General features: G+C 37.3%; 1 protein-coding gene across 6 annotated transcripts in view; it reads right to left on the bottom strand.

The window, feature by feature from the left end:
* Positions 1 to 15,868, bottom strand: part of BBX (BBX high mobility group box domain containing) — a 282,354-nt gene that overhangs the window by 115,661 nt on the left and 150,825 nt on the right. Inside the window, exon 1 of one of the 6 annotated variants that reach the window (XM_082839832.1) lies at positions 12,023 to 12,142. The exons of the other annotated variants lie outside the window; for them this stretch is intronic. The gene's annotated coding sequence lies outside the window, so the exon portion shown is untranslated. Of the gene's footprint in view, positions 1 to 12,022; positions 12,143 to 15,868 lie in introns of those variants that run through there. 6 annotated transcript variants of the gene reach the window in all.

The raw sequence follows: 15,868 nt of genomic DNA, 5'->3' as shown, positions 1-15,868 counted from the left end.
CACTTTGATGATCTCAATTCATCCCAGTGTTAACCCTTTAACTAAAGGCTAAACTTACCCACATCACTGAGGGCACTGCCAGGGGTGAACTACAGGTTCTGGGATTTCCCTGTCACTGCAAACTTTGCCAGCTCTCACCTGGCTTCTCTTACTCTGGGCACCAGCAAAAATAGCCCTTTGAAAAGATCCTGCAAACAACTATTCAGATCCTCGTTGTCTTGTTATTTAAGACTGGGTTAGGGTCTGCACCTTTCCAAAGGATGAGGTAGCTGGAAGGAAGTCAGGTGGCTGGCTATTCCTGAAACCTCAGGCTTGACTTAAGAAGAACTGGCTGGCACCTTATGGGGAAAAGTGATGCTTAAGGGAACACAGAACTGGAATTTTGTTGGCATCCACACAGAAACTGGTCAGTGATGATCTGAGACAGGTGTAAAGTGTAGTAATATTTTCATGCTTCTCATATTCATTTTTCTCTTGCTTGTAGAGTTTTTGCATCGAGAGAAGATGGGAACTATGGAACCAGTAATAGTAGCAGATTCAGAGTAAGGAGGCCCAGCATCTAGTCCTGGTTTTCACCTCACAAAAAGAGAAAGATTCAAAACCAGACCCGAATCAAGGACAAAATTAGTACTTGATTAAGTAGGAAAACTGTGGAAGGTCTTCAAGCATGAGAACCTTGGTCTAGATGACCTTGAAGACCCATTATTACCATTCTCTGCTATGATTTTTGCCTCGATGTCTCCAGCTGAGACCAGGCCGCACTGCAGAGTCCCCCCTCTCCTGTATATAGGCCTTCCTTCCCCTCTCTCATCTCCTACCAGGAAGATAAAAGACACAATAAATCAGCTTTCACAGCCCCTCACACAGCATTTACACTGGTGACAATTCACCTGTATAGGTAGGTCTTTAAAAAATACAATAGCTGTTTTGTATATTTCTTCCCACATTGCTTTTCTCACAGTCTATGCCAACCCCTTCTACCATTAATTAACACTGGATTCTATAATTTGAAAATTGAATACAATTTTGAATTTTGTATATCTTCATTAAGTTGTTTTTAATTACTGACATTTTAAACATTTTCCATGTGCTTCTTAGAATTCCATATTAAGGAAAAATAACTCTTCCAACTTTTAAATAGGACTTCCCAACATCTTTTTAGAGAGTGTATAGGAAGCATTTTTTTCCCTTAAAAGAAAAAGTCAATTTCTAATAGCTTCAAATCAAGGCCATGGAGGCCCCTAGTAACTTTTTTTTACTTTATTAATAATTGAGTTTATGCTTTTTTATGGAGATGTTAAACTCTCAAAGACCAGGAGATTCAGATTGCTAACAGGTTGGTTAGGATTAAATCACCTTTGCCCTACTTTTGCATTTATTAAGAATCACATAAGCCTGGAGCAAAACTCTGCCTATGACACTGGAAAATTTGAACACCACAATATGCAGCTCAGACAGGTAATAAATGTGGCTAAATCTGAGACTTTAAATCCTGGGTCTCTTCACATCAATCCAAACCATTCATGTGCCAAGAGGGGAACGAGCTGGAACACTGAAGAGCTCCCTGGTGATGGAAAGATTAATGGGGAATTATAGGTACCTAATACATGAACAGTAGACAAAGGGGGCTGTCCTTCACCACTGAAAGTGCTAAATTATTAACTGTGACAAGCCCAGGCAACCACTGTCACTATTCTTTCAACACCTAACTTCCAGACAGTTTAAAATGTTTACTTTTCTACCTAAAAATTACCACAGGTTTATAGTAATAGAAATCTAGTCATCATATAACCATTTAAATATGTTATACCTAATATTTAGGATTTACAAAGTCAAAAAGAATGCTGTGTAATAGAAACAATAATAAACACTTCCATTTCAGACATTTACTTTCAATTTAGTTAACTACATTTTTATTGTAAATAAGGAAAGACTTGTAATTTAAAACTGAAAATAGAATTTTCATGTGCACAAAGTATGTCTTTTATCATTTTCTTTCTGGACTTAATCATGCATCAGGACACTATTCTAACTACAATCATTAGTTCATTTAATCCTCAAAACAACTCTATGAAGTAGGGAGCCTAATTATCCACATTTTACAGATAAAGCAGCTGAGGCCCAGACGGAAACTTGCCCAGGCTAACAGCCAGGAAACTGGTACAATGGACACCAGGATTCAGACTCAAGTGGTCCAGCTGCCATACTACACTGCTGTTCAATACTTCTTGTCCGTACATGGATGGCTCTAGAAGCATTTGGGAAAATGATAAACTCTGCAGTTGTCGCCATGCATTTCTTAAAATGGGATTAAACTAAAAAGGTTCCTATTGAGTCCTCTGAAGATCAAGAGGGCCTCAGAAGTAAAACACGTGATGATTACCTTTGTCAGCTTTAACCTGTGATTTTCTTTTTCAAGTGACATGCACCCATGTACTGCTAAAGTGACTGAGTACAGTTTAACTTCCCTGTAATTAGCATTATGAGCCTGCACCACAATTAAATCATTGCCTTACCTCGGTAGTTTATAAGAGTTGTATTATTAAATATCCTTGAGTTCACTGAATGATTTTTATATAAGAAGTAAAAATTAACAGACAGAATCCAGATAAATATTTTGTTGGGTGACTTTCCCCTCCCGCCAACTCTTTGGCTGACCAGTTAAGTATTTCGTAACTAAAACTTGCTTTACTTAGTATTCCCCAAAAATCCTGGAGTCCACATGTTATAACAACTTTCAAAAATTCTGAGATTCATCTAAGAGGTATCTCTGCTACCAAACGGTTATATGGATCCCTAAATCCTAATTTCTCCTCTGCTACTACAAACCTCACACCCTGGGTAGGATAAAGCAAAGTATGTGGGAGGTGCAACAGGTGCAAGAGCTATAACTACTTCATTCATAAATGTGACAGTATCTGAACCACAACCACTACCGAACTTTGGGAATTCTGTAACTGTAATTCTCAAGTCCTGTCTGGAATGCTCCCTAAACATACTGCAGTCAGAAATTACTGGCCAGGTACCTATCATCAAAAAAGATGAAATTCTTTTAAACCCATTAAAAATGGAACAGGGCTTCCCTGGTGGCGCAGAGGTTGGGAGTCCGCCTGCTGATGCAGGGGACACGGGTTCGTGCCCTGGTCCGGGAAGATCCCACGTGCTGCGGAGCAGCTGGGCCCGTGAGCCATGGCCGCTGGGCCTGCGCGTCCGGAGCCTGTGCTCCGCAACGGGAGAGGCCACAACAGTGAGAGGCCCGCGTACCACAAAAAAAAAAAAACGGAACAGGGGTGGGGGAAAGAATGGTTATTCTTATATAAAAATTGGACTCTACTACTGCTAAAATGGAGAGAGGCAAACCAGAAGATTTCTCATGGTTGTTTCTAGACACTGGATTCTACGAGGTATAAATTTGGGTTGGCTAATAAAACTGCACATTAGAACTGAAAGGGACCTTAGAAATCACAGACCAACCCCATCAATTTAAAGATCTGTAAACGTAGGTTCACAAAAAGTTGGGTTTAAAATTAAATCTTCTTATTCTCTGAGTTGGTATAAAGTTTGGTCCCTTTTGAGCAAATTATTATCATTATTATTAGGGTATTTTGGTTTGTTGTTTACTGAATTACAAACCTGAGATTGCTTTAAAGTTGTATTATTAGTAAGACAAATGAGAAAACCACCATTTAGAAAATTCAGAATTGCCAGTTTTATTTATAATCAAATAATAGAAAGAACTCTTTCTTTCTCTTCCTCCACTTTCAGCCTATGAAATGAACTGGATCAATATAGGAAAAGCTTCTAAAGGGCAATTTTATTCTATTATCCTAATGAAAGAAATCACTGCAGAATGGAACAGCCAAGAAATGATCTGTTTGAGAAACTTACAATTCTCCAGGTTCCTTGCTATTTGAAAGAATAAAATATCTCAAAGAAAAAGTACATACCACCAAAAAACCTAGTGGCCGCAAAATGTAGGAGAGCAAAAACCTGCACTGAGAGTTAACTGAAAATCAATCAATAAAGACAAAAATCAGGAAAGCTGAATGAAGGATTCCATGGTTTGGGGGACTTTTGCCCAAAACACAATATTAGTCAAAATGCTCTAGGACACAGGGAGTATTTCTGTAAGGCATTACTTACAGCAGATAGCAAGCAATCAGAAAAGTGGAAATCAGGATCCATTACTCATGGCAGGACAACCTGCATTATCCTCTTACAGATGCATCACTGGCGAGAGTGGATGAAGAAAAATGAAGGCTGAGAAAGAAAGGAAATGGTGTTTCTTTTACACGTAATTTTCAGCAAACTTTGATGAGTTTCAATCCTGGATGAGTTTTCCTCCCTCTCCTTCCTTCAATTTCTTTTAGAAAAATCATCTTGGTTAGGTTGTTCAAGTGTGACTTTGCACCTAGCCTAATGTGGACCCAAATTACCACCTTCAACATTCCTTGTAGCAAGCACCTGATTAAATACCCTCTGGTTAAGCGGATCGAGGTAGCTTTACGCCAGTGCCAGGAACAAGAACCTGTCAAGCTGACAAATCAGTATCTTCACCCTGTCGGATACTGTCTCCTGTCAGGACGGTTTCCTATTTCTTAAAACTTGCTTCTCCACTTTGGTAGCCTCCTATCAATCTATATAAGGGCCTGGCTCCTAAAGCACGTAAATTCTTATTTTCCATTCTCCTTTTTCTCTGAAGATTACACCGTTGACCTGATCTGGCAGGAAGTTATCTGGAAGCCATTTGCAGTGATCCTACCACAGAATTAGAACTGCATTTCTACCAGAGCCAATTTTAATTTCTAAAATGCCTAAATCAGTTGCGGGTGTTTTAAAACGACTCATAAAAAAGGATCACCACTACTGTGGTACTGCTTCCCCCCGCCGCCCCCCGCCGCCCCGCCCTTTGTCCATAGTCAGAAAAAAAGATTAAAGGCAGGAAGTAGCCTAACTATCAACAAGCAGTTTTCCTTTGAAGACAGATAACAAGATACTGCAGTTAAAAGTATATCTGTAATTGCAAAGTTACTCTTCTTGAACAAATTCCAAGTACAATATCTGCCTTTGATCTTGGAAAAGCATTTTTCTCACTTTTCATAGCTGACACTGATAGTTCAGTTAGGCACCCCTGCTCCCAAATATGGGAAAAATGTTCCCTGAAATTCAATCATGTGAGTTATTAGCTTTTAGCCGTCAGCCTAGAAGTAGCTGCTTATGCTCTGCCACTGCTGCTGCCTGGGAGAGTTCTGCCTGCTCTGACGATATGAGGACTTGTCATAGTAACGGCATCCACCTGACCACCTGTGTGATGTCGGACTGTCCTGGAGAGTCATTCAGCATCTCCTTGGACAGGGACCATTATCTCAGTAAAACATAATTACAACTATGAGAAAAAAGTTTGAGGACCTTAAACCTAAACCCTGTTTAAGGTTTTAAAATGAAATCCATTCTCAACCTTCATTTCCTATTTCAGCAAAAGTCTAATGGCAATATGTGGTTTCAATAATGAAGCAAGTCTATTTTAAAACAATAAAAATATTCCTAGTGTCTCTATGGTCCATTTTAAACAATTAGGGGAGATAAATACCATAGCATTGTACCATTTATTCAAAAATATTTTCTTAACTTCAACAGCTATTGGTTGTGGATCTCTTAATATAAGGAGGAAACAAGAGACATTAACATGGTAAAATTATGGGGTTAAGCTCTTATTTTTGGTAATTAATAACCCTTAAAGCTCAATTAGTAGAAAGAAACAGTAGTATCTAACTGAACGCTAAGAAAGATTTGTAATCCTAGGTTAAAATCCCCCATTACAACAATAGGATTTTTTCAGGCAATGAGAAAAAGAACACCTTCCATGGAAAAGAGCTATGCTTTTAAAGTTCACACACGCGCGCGCACACACACACACACACACACACACACACACATACACATATACATACACTCCCAAAGTGTAGAGCTGATATATTGATACCAGAGAACTGCTATCTAAACTTGGATAGTAAAGTATTCCATGCTTTCATAAAATATGATTTTGATTGAACATGACCCCAAAAGCCAAATCTAACTTTTGAGACTCTTTGAAAGTAGCATTAACCACCTAAGCATGTGAACACACAGCGACTCACAGTATCTGCAAGTAACATGCTAGGTAGCAGAATTAAGGAACGATAATCATGTCACTCTGTCAGCATCAGGCAAATGTTGTCATTAATAAATCCTTACAATACCCTAGCAAAATAGCCATTTTCTTTTCCCTGAAAAAGAAAACTTTGCCTCCCATCCTTACGAAATGGCAGTGATTTTACAGATATATAGGGAACACACACAAAAAAGCATACATTTCTAAAAGGTACAGCTCCAGAGCGCATCAAACCCTGAATCCCACCATCTTTGTGAAATACAAATAAAACACTAAATAGGAAGAAAACTCTCAACAAGAAAGGGCATAGAAATTAGGTAATCAAGAAATTAAAAAACAAACAAACAAACAAAAAAACCCACCTTTCCTTAAATGCATTTATAGCAACATTTATACCTCATGATTCTAATTTAGAAGAAAACAATCTGTAGAAGTGTATCTATACATAGAAAAGACACTGGAAGGATAAACATCAAAATGTTGTGTTCACAATGGATATGGAGTAGTATATGCATTGAGGGTGATTTCCATTTTTGACTTCATGCTTTTCAGTGTTTTCGACATGTATTATAAACAAAAAAGAAAGCCAATAAGGTGTTTTAAAATCAGATATTTTACATGTAATTTAATAGAGAGCAAAGTAGCAGGCTTCTGAGGTACCAAATCAATAAGCTGCAGTGGAAAGTCATTTTCTCTTTCTGATTCTGTCTGCGACCATGTGACATCTTTTCACACTTGCTCAAAATTAACTGCTTCACTACATAATGACTGCAACTACAGCAAATGGACCTTTTTGTCTGTAATTCAATTACTGTAGAAGGTTTTATAGTTAGAATATTAAGACGTGAAGCATGCATTTGACTACATACAGAGAAATATAGCAGACTCTCAACATACCATATGCTAATTAAGAGTGAATTTTAAAATTCCATTGTCTATTTATCCCAGAGGCCTCCTAGCTTATTAACCACCGCTGTGGGTCTAGTGGGAGAGTAGAGACGTTGTTCTGTCTCATTTCCAGGTAATGGAAGTGATTTCCATACTGTGATCAAACGCCAGAGTTGGTTTGCTAGAATGTGTTCCCTGGGCCCCGCAGTATTTTATTCACACAGCTACCGCGACTTTATCACCTTGGATAGAAATTTTCATGTCTTCCACACTTGACTGAAGCATACTGACTACAAAGAATGCATCCAGTAAATGACAGACAAAAGAACAAACTGTCCTAGAAGTAACTAAACTTGCAGACAAATGTCAGAAATGGCTCAAGAAATCATAGTGAATCATCTGTAATCTCAGTAACATAAAACACTGAAAGAAAGCTAGTAAATGTTCCTTCCTTATGAGAGGTTCCTAGCAACTTAAGGCTTCTTTCCTTCCTTCAACCCCCTGCTCACCCCCCATCCATGTTTCTAACATCTTCAAGAATTTATTCAACATCTGCTTTTAAAAAGAGAGGGACAAAATTAGTTTTTTTCTGTAGTACGATTGTAAAGCTTGATTTTTCTCCTCACTAACTACAAATTATCTTTTGGATTTCATTACACTGTGCTGTTATGAAGAATGCTGAACATGTGTCATTTTATTTTACATTGGATTACGTGATCAGTAGCTGCTGAGAACATGCTTTAGGTGTAGCTATAGGTGCAGCCTCCTCTATGATCTAGATTGACTTTTATAGCCAACAGGTGTTAGATTTGGGGAATTTATATCTACAGCATCCCCGCTGTTAGTTTTACTCTGAAGACTGGGAGATAAAAGTTTACCCTCAGTTAAGCAGCTGAGTAAAAGTATCCACAAGATAATTTAACTTAATAAAATAGCAAGTGTAGAAACCTCCAGAATTTCTACAGGATTATAGTACCATCTACCTTATTCTTTATATATGTGGCATGCATCCTCTGAGTCCGAAGAGGAGAAACTTCCAATTACTTATATGGTTCTGCTCAACTTATAGGAATATCCTTTACTCTAAATCAGCATTTCTTAGTGAGGATACTTTTGGCATTTTGTGTGGGACAGGTCTTTACTAGGCAAGACTGTTTTCACTCCCTGCTGAGTCAACATACATCTTAGCTCCTTTCCCATCCTTTCATCCCCCTCCTCAATCTCAGGTAGTAACATGCCCCAATCGCTGAGAAAAATAATGTCCCACAACTTTCCAAACACTCCCGAGGTGAGGGGCTGGAGGGAGTACTATGATCCGCACCCCCCCGTCCCCCCCGCCAGTTGAGAATCACTGCTCTAAATAAACCCTATATATAAAAATTCACAAAGATAATTTAAACTCCCTAAAATATCAAGCTTCATAGGGCTCTCCCCACATGAAGAGCCCATGAATGACTGCATTCACTAACACCTCTATCACCCCAACCTCACCCCTTCCATTTTCAGGAATATGCAAGGCTCACCTACACTATATTCTTAAGGCGTCCTTGGTCAGCTTGAATATTTTCTATGAACCTCTGACCATTAACCCTTATGTCATAAAACTTCTATGTCAGTTAATATTTCCACATCTATTTGTGTTGATTACATATGAGATATATAAATTGATTTAACCTTGTCAAAACAGGTTTCTAAAGCATTATTTATTTGCGCTACAATCATGCTTCCTCTAGTCAGTTATTTGAAGAGCGACAAAGACCCAACTTGTTCAATTAATGAAATTAATTCGTTTCGGAATTGTAAATCTCTACTTTTTTTTCATTGTCAGAACTGAATAATCACTTACATAGAAGTTGAAACATGAGTGCCTGCCTTATTTACATGTGCAGCAGCTCCTATAGGACCCGTCAACAGCTTAGAGGCCTTTTAAAAACTGGTATAGCAAGACCTGGTACTTCAATAGAATCACAAATGGTCTCCTATAAACATGAGATAAATAGTGGTTTTAGTGGTTTCTGACTGAAAACCCAGCCTCCTTCAGGTGCAGCAAGTCCTCACGTTTTCGTAATTTGGCTCTGTCGCCAGAGTCAGGCCAATCAACATTCTCATTTTACTTGGAAACCACTCCCCCCTTGCTTTCTGCATGTCTACCACCACTTGTACTCCTTGGCTTCTGGGATCCTATTTGGATTTCACGATCTTTTGCCTTGGGAACAGACACTCCTTGAGATAAATGAGGTAAATGAGTCTGCTCAGGGTTAGCTCTAGTTAAAACAGGGAAGCCAGATGTGTTCATTTATGCCACCCTTCAACTCTGCTCTGCAAACAACTTTTCTACACTTTCCTCAGAACCAAACAGTCCCATGTGGCCAATGAGCAGGTCTGGCTTCTTCAGCCCTCTATCATCCAAAAATAGGACTCGCTTATCAGTGATGGCATTCTGGGCACAGTAACACTTCTGGGCTCAGCAGGAAGCATTTGAAATCTTAAATTACCCTCTGCTTTACACTTGTTCCTCCCAGCCTTCCTTGATCCCTGGGACTCAGATCGGACTTTCTTACTGGTGCTATTCATTGCTACCAGACTCTCTGCTTTAAATGCCTGCCCTGAATCAAAGCCCAGAAAATTCCATGAGCCTAAATTTAGGGTAATATACATTAAATTATTACCATGGTCTATAAATTCCAAACAAGTTAAAAATTATGTATCTTTGTATCATCTTCACAAAATATTTGCTAGGTAGCATAACTCTAATCTATATTGAGAACTTTACAATGTCCAGTATCGCATTCAGTAAGAAAATCTGATGATACTGATATCAATTTTAAAGAAGCCACTTAGATTTCTAGTCTTTTTTTTTTTTTTTTTTTAACGAAGCCCTTAAATACAACTTTGAAAGAAATCCCAGACCATCCTGCCTAATTCCACTTTGGCTACATCTAGTGCTTCATGTGGTTTGGCAGAAAGGTTAACAGTGTGGACTCTTGTTTTTTCCTGGATTCATAAACCTCGATCAACAAATAAATAACTGTGTTACCGGGAGCAAGTAACCTAACCTCTTTGTGCCTTAGCATCCTCATCTATACAAAGGGGAACAACAGTCCTACCACATTGTGAGGGTTAAACCAATTTCTTTATATATATATATATATATATATATATATATATAAAAAAAAAATATATGAACTGCTTAGAGTACTGCCTTGCTTATAGTAAGTGTATATGTATGAACCTTGCAAAGAGTAAGTGTATATGAGAGTTTGCTATTATTATCATCGTTATGATCAGTCACGGAATATAAGCCTTCAAATCAACTTGAAATAAACTATAATTAACAACTACTAATCATTAACCTCATATAGTCAAAAAAGTAACAAATTCATTCAACACTGAGAACTTATAAACAGATGCCACAACTTATAAACAGATGCTATGCTAAGCTGACCCACGCTGCTTTAATCTAGTGCTCTTATCAGTAAATATTACAAGTAAAGGAATACTTCTGCATTTCAGAATTCTATGGGTAGAAAAAACTGGGGGAAAACCAAAATATAAACAGTGGAAGATTAGTTTAAAAGGAACAACATGAAAATCCTTTTCTTGGCATGAAGAGATATTTGAGATAAACTGTTAAATGAAAAAAATAAGGAACAGGTTCATGAGACATAAGAAGATTAAAATTTCTCTTTTATAAAAATACGACATAATAAATATGCTTATATATGCATAGACAAAAAAAAGAAGCCTGGGAGAATGAACACTGAATTGTTCACACTATTATCTCTATATAACAGGATTGAGTTTTTCTAATTTTTGTTAAGTTTTTAATAAATAAAAATAATTCAAAAACCGAAAGTAAGAAAACACCGGGGTATACTGTAAGCTTTCATAAAGAATAAGCTTTTAAAAATACTAATTGGCTAAACAGAGATTAGCCAAATCATTCATAAATTTGTATGCACTATGCAGAATAAGATTATTAGCATATTAATAATTAACTATTTGAAAGCTTAACTCAAATAGCAAAAATCTTCCATAGAATCAGGCCAGTGCTTCTTACAACCTTATCTTAAAAGGAACTTTGGAACCACACCAAATATAAAATTTATATCTGTTATAAGCACAATGTCTTGTATGTGGCAGAAAACATACATTATTTTCTAATTGATGGCTGTTCTAACAGAGGACCAGTTTTTTCTAGGCTTGCTGTTTTTTTAATAAAATTAAGAAAAAAATGGTTAGGAAAGCAGGCTTCCCCATGTTATTAATACAGGTTACCAACATCATGTGTTTGAGAACATGTCAGGGATGTTGTAGAAACTTTCCTTACAATGAGTGGGCGATACGACAAAATCACTGATAAAAACTTTTCACTTTAGGATTATTTTAAAGTTCATATAAGTCCAGATACTCACGAACACCCAACCTTCAAAGAAAGACATTTTCTGTTTCAATGATACCCTTTAGTCAGGAATGCTGCAGGGCCAATTCTAAACCCAAATATAACGTGCCACCTAGTGGATATTTTTATAAAGTTTCTCTGCTTACACTTCAGTGTTATGAAGTAATCTTTAGAAAAGCTACTGTGGGTGGTCAAAAGGTACAAACTTCCAGTTATAAAATAAATAAGTCCTGGGGATATAATGTACAGCATGGTAACTATAGTTAATAATACTAAATTCCATATTTGAAAGTTTCTAAGCTAGAAGGTCTTAAAAGTTCTCATCACAAGAAAAAAAATTTCTAACTATGTGTGGCGATGAATGTTAACTAGACTTATTGTGATAATAAGCATTTTACTACATATACATACACACACTTATATATTGAATCATGTTGTACACCTGAAACTAATATAATACTATATCTCAATAAAAATAGACAGCTACTCTATATGAGGAAACAGCCATCCCTTACAGCGTTTCCTCACCAATTAGTAATCTGAGCTGGTGGATAACATATAATTTTTTTAAAAAAACACACCTCTGACTGATAATATTGATTTTATATCTCAAGTTGAACCTCTGCCACCATCACAGAGAATAAAAAAGGGCCCAGTTATCTTCTAAGTGTTCCGGGACCTGTAATGACAGCATACATAAGCTAGAAAGGAGATCCAATTTAACATCCTTTTATCATTCACTTCAGTTGATAACAATAAAATATTAGCATCATTATATGAGGACAGTAATTACTATTACATCTGCTCTACACTATATGAAAACAAATTCACTTGGTCTAAATACACTATATCTGGTATTTAGAAATCAGCAGGGTTTCCAGCAAAGCCTTTGTACAAGCTGCAAAGGCCCTGGTTTACCATTAGAGGTGGCAGAAACACAAGTTATGACCAATTAAAATGAAATTAATGAAAAGAATTAAAGTGATATAAACACATAATTGAGGTAAAGTAGAAGGCTGAGGCACCTAAGTGTTCATAGTTTTAGTATGTGATAATTCAGATAACAGTTTAGGGGTAGACTTAAACAGATGAATTCCATATCTATCTAAATTTTCCTAGTTATAGATGCAATATTTTGCCTTTGGAAGCAGTCTCTATAAATATTTTTAAAAGCTTCTAATTACCTAGATATTTTCAGACTCCCACATTGTAAAACAGAAATGACTAACTTATTTGGAGAGCATCACACTCACTGATGAAAAGTTTTGACTCAGAAAAGAGTTGTTCACAAGTTGTATCTGACATCTTTAGGAAAATTTTGCATGTTTTACTACTGTTCCTGGGTGTCATATTTAATTTATAGTATAATTTCTGTTTAAGGAGCTACTCTTCTAAAAATGAGACACTTCCTTTTATAGAATTGACCAGGACTGCAAATCCAAAATCCAATCCTTGGAGGTCACTGTGTCCTCCAATTTACAGATGAGGAAAAAACAAGATCCACAGGGGTCAAAGGTTAGATCAAGTTCACCAAATAACTTAGTGGCAGAGTGAAAATACAGGTCCCTTAATCACAAAATTAGAACCCTTTCCACTATCTCACACTGCCTTTTTATTCTTCCTCAAACAGAAATGGAATGTTTCCATTAAATTCTTCTTAAAGTACTACAGTTTCACTTTTAATCTAAAAGGTCCACATGGGGATCTCCCTGGCGGCACAGTGGTTAAGAATCAACCTGCCAATGCAAGGGACATGGGTTCGATACCTGGTCTGGGAAGATCCCACATGCCACGGAGCAACTAAGCCCGAGCACCACAACTACTGAGCCTGCGCTCTAGAGCCTACGAGCCACAACTACTGAAGCCCGGGCACCTAGAGCCCGTGCTCCGCAACAGGAGAAGCCACCGCAATGAGAAGCCTGCGTACTACAACCAAGACTAGTCCCCACTCGCCACAACTAGAGAAAGCCCGCACACAGCAACAAAGACCCAATGCAGCCAAAAATAAATAAAAATTAAATCTTAAAAATAAATAAATAAATAATAAAATTTAAAAACTAAAATAAAAGGTCCACATGGTAAATGCTGCCCAGATGTGCATGAAGGGCAAACAGGAGTGTTAGAGCTGTGAGTTTCTTCATGATCATCAAAGAAAATATAGCGGGATGGGTGCAAAGCAGCTTCTGTGGAGAAATTTACATCAGTGATTTTGAAGAGGGGACCAAGAGACCAGAGAGCAGACCCAGCAGCTATTAAAGTGGGAACCGTTATTGTTTACTGAGAGGGTAGAAGGAGCTGCCTCTCTGCCTCTGCTCCCCACTGGCATGGTCCTTAAACTTTCAACAGCTGGGGAGATACCATTTCCTCAACAGGTGCTCAAAAAGTGATAGTTGAGAAACAGAAGTTCGCAGGGTAAACAGAAGTGCACAGGCTAACTTATATTACTTAAGAAAAGCTCTGATTTCCCTCAAAACTGCTATTTTTTACCTCTCATACCTCAAAAAGTAAGTATATACACACCACACATTCTTTCAGCTCTGAATCAGTTGCAGTTTCCAGGGTCTGAAACTTTTATCTGTGGTCTTCCTGTCAGATCTGGAGAAAGTGACACTTCTCTTTAACTTCTAATCTACAGTTAAAAGTGTCCTTTTTGTTACTACTTTAATGTTTATTCCTTAGTACTCATAGGGCCATATTCCTGACACAGTAAATACACACTAAGTCAAAGTCTGGGGGAAAAAAACAAAACAAAAAAAAAACATGTGGATTCAAATACTGACTCTAAGCAGGGGCATGCCTTGGCCTAATGACCTAACCTCTGAATCTCTGGTTGCTCTATCTGGCTCTGGAGAGGCCCATCTAGCTCTAAATTATTTTAAGGCTCTATTTCTTGAGAACACTCTACAATAGACTTCAACACAACAAAACCTATCTGGCCTGTCTCTAACATTACGTCTTCAGCAAAGGCTTTAAACAGAAGTCTGAGGAGTGTAGTGATAGGACCAAATCTAAAAGGGGTTCTTTGTAGCTTATAAGTGAATTGCTTTTGAGAAAGCCTCTGTCGACATCTTACTTTGGCTCCTCCTCTATACAAACTGCTGTGGGAGCCTAAGAAAAGCAGCTTTCAAATGTGCAAGTGCATAGATTTGGTGTTGCTGCCGCCAGGCTGCAACGGCTGCCAGAGGACCAGAGTGAGTCAAAGCAATTCTACACATCGCAGGCCTCAAGGTCTTCCCTTTACTTGGCAAACTATACACTGGGATCAGTCATCCAGCTAAATGTCAAGAGTCCCAAAGTCATTACTGGTGCAACGGGTTCCAGTCTGAAACTTCCAAAATGATATAACTTAAATCATTACAAAGGAGATCTTTTTATGTTACTACAAACTTAGACTAATTTGTGAAAAAATTAAAAGGGTAGTGAGACCATGACTCAGGAATTACACGATGTATGTGTTTGGAAGAACATTCACATACACCTTTTCTGGATCAAAGGTATTACTGGCACGTATTAAAAGAATCAAAGAGAATCAACAGGAACCATTTTTAATGCTACTTACACAGTCTGAGAATTCTCAAAGATATTTACATCTGAATGCCTCATTTTCAGGCTCCTGTAACACTTGTTTCCAACTTTTAAGGCAATTATAGATGATCTACTTACAGGCTCTTTTCCCTTGAAAAATGTATCTCCATAAGTATTATTAATGGTTTCGGTCAAAATACATCATATGTAAGCTTGAATGCACTTTATTTTTTCGAAAGGGAGAAGAATTAACTTTACTTTTGTGGTCACACCCCTCTGTAAAAAGTAGTTCATTTCTACCCTCCAACATAAATGAAATACTTGAAGGCTGTCACTGAAGACAGCTCCTCTTCTACAGACACTGTTCTATGAGACTTTTCACTGTTCTAGATGAAAATAAACTATCAAATGAAAAAAGGTCTACATGTTTAGATATTAAGAAATGCATTTCTATCAAATAGGCTTCTTAATTTTGAAAGTAATTCTGCATGTAATATGTTACACTAATTTTTGAAAAAATATACAGTAGACATCCTGAGTAAGAGAGATTTCTAAGAAAAAAATTTGAAATAGGTCTTACTAATAATCTGTTCTCTTATCAAAGAACAATTTGTAAAAAGGAAAATCTTATTATAAAGGAGACACTTTGATCTTAATCTTAATCTTCTTTCTCCAACAGCCTGACAATTTTTAAACTTTTGGCTATACTCTTAATTTGGGGAAGAAACTACACAACTCAGTTAAAGAGGAAATGAATAAAACAATTCTTATGGTTTGGAGAGGTGGGGAATGGGGGTGGGTAATGAAGCAAAAATGCTGGGGGTTTGAAAGAAATGTAGAATAAAAGTTTATTATAAACAGATTTTAAATGGCCATTTTATCAGAAATTGAACTTTTTGACA

The sequence above is a fragment of the Leucopleurus acutus genome, assembly GCF_964270905.1.
Source record: "Leucopleurus acutus genome assembly, chromosome: 5".
In the NCBI taxonomy this organism is placed as follows: Eukaryota; Metazoa; Chordata; class Mammalia; order Artiodactyla; family Delphinidae; genus Leucopleurus; species Leucopleurus acutus.
The sequence above is the reverse complement of the archived record's forward strand: the minus strand, read 5'-3'. Positions and strand labels throughout refer to the sequence as shown.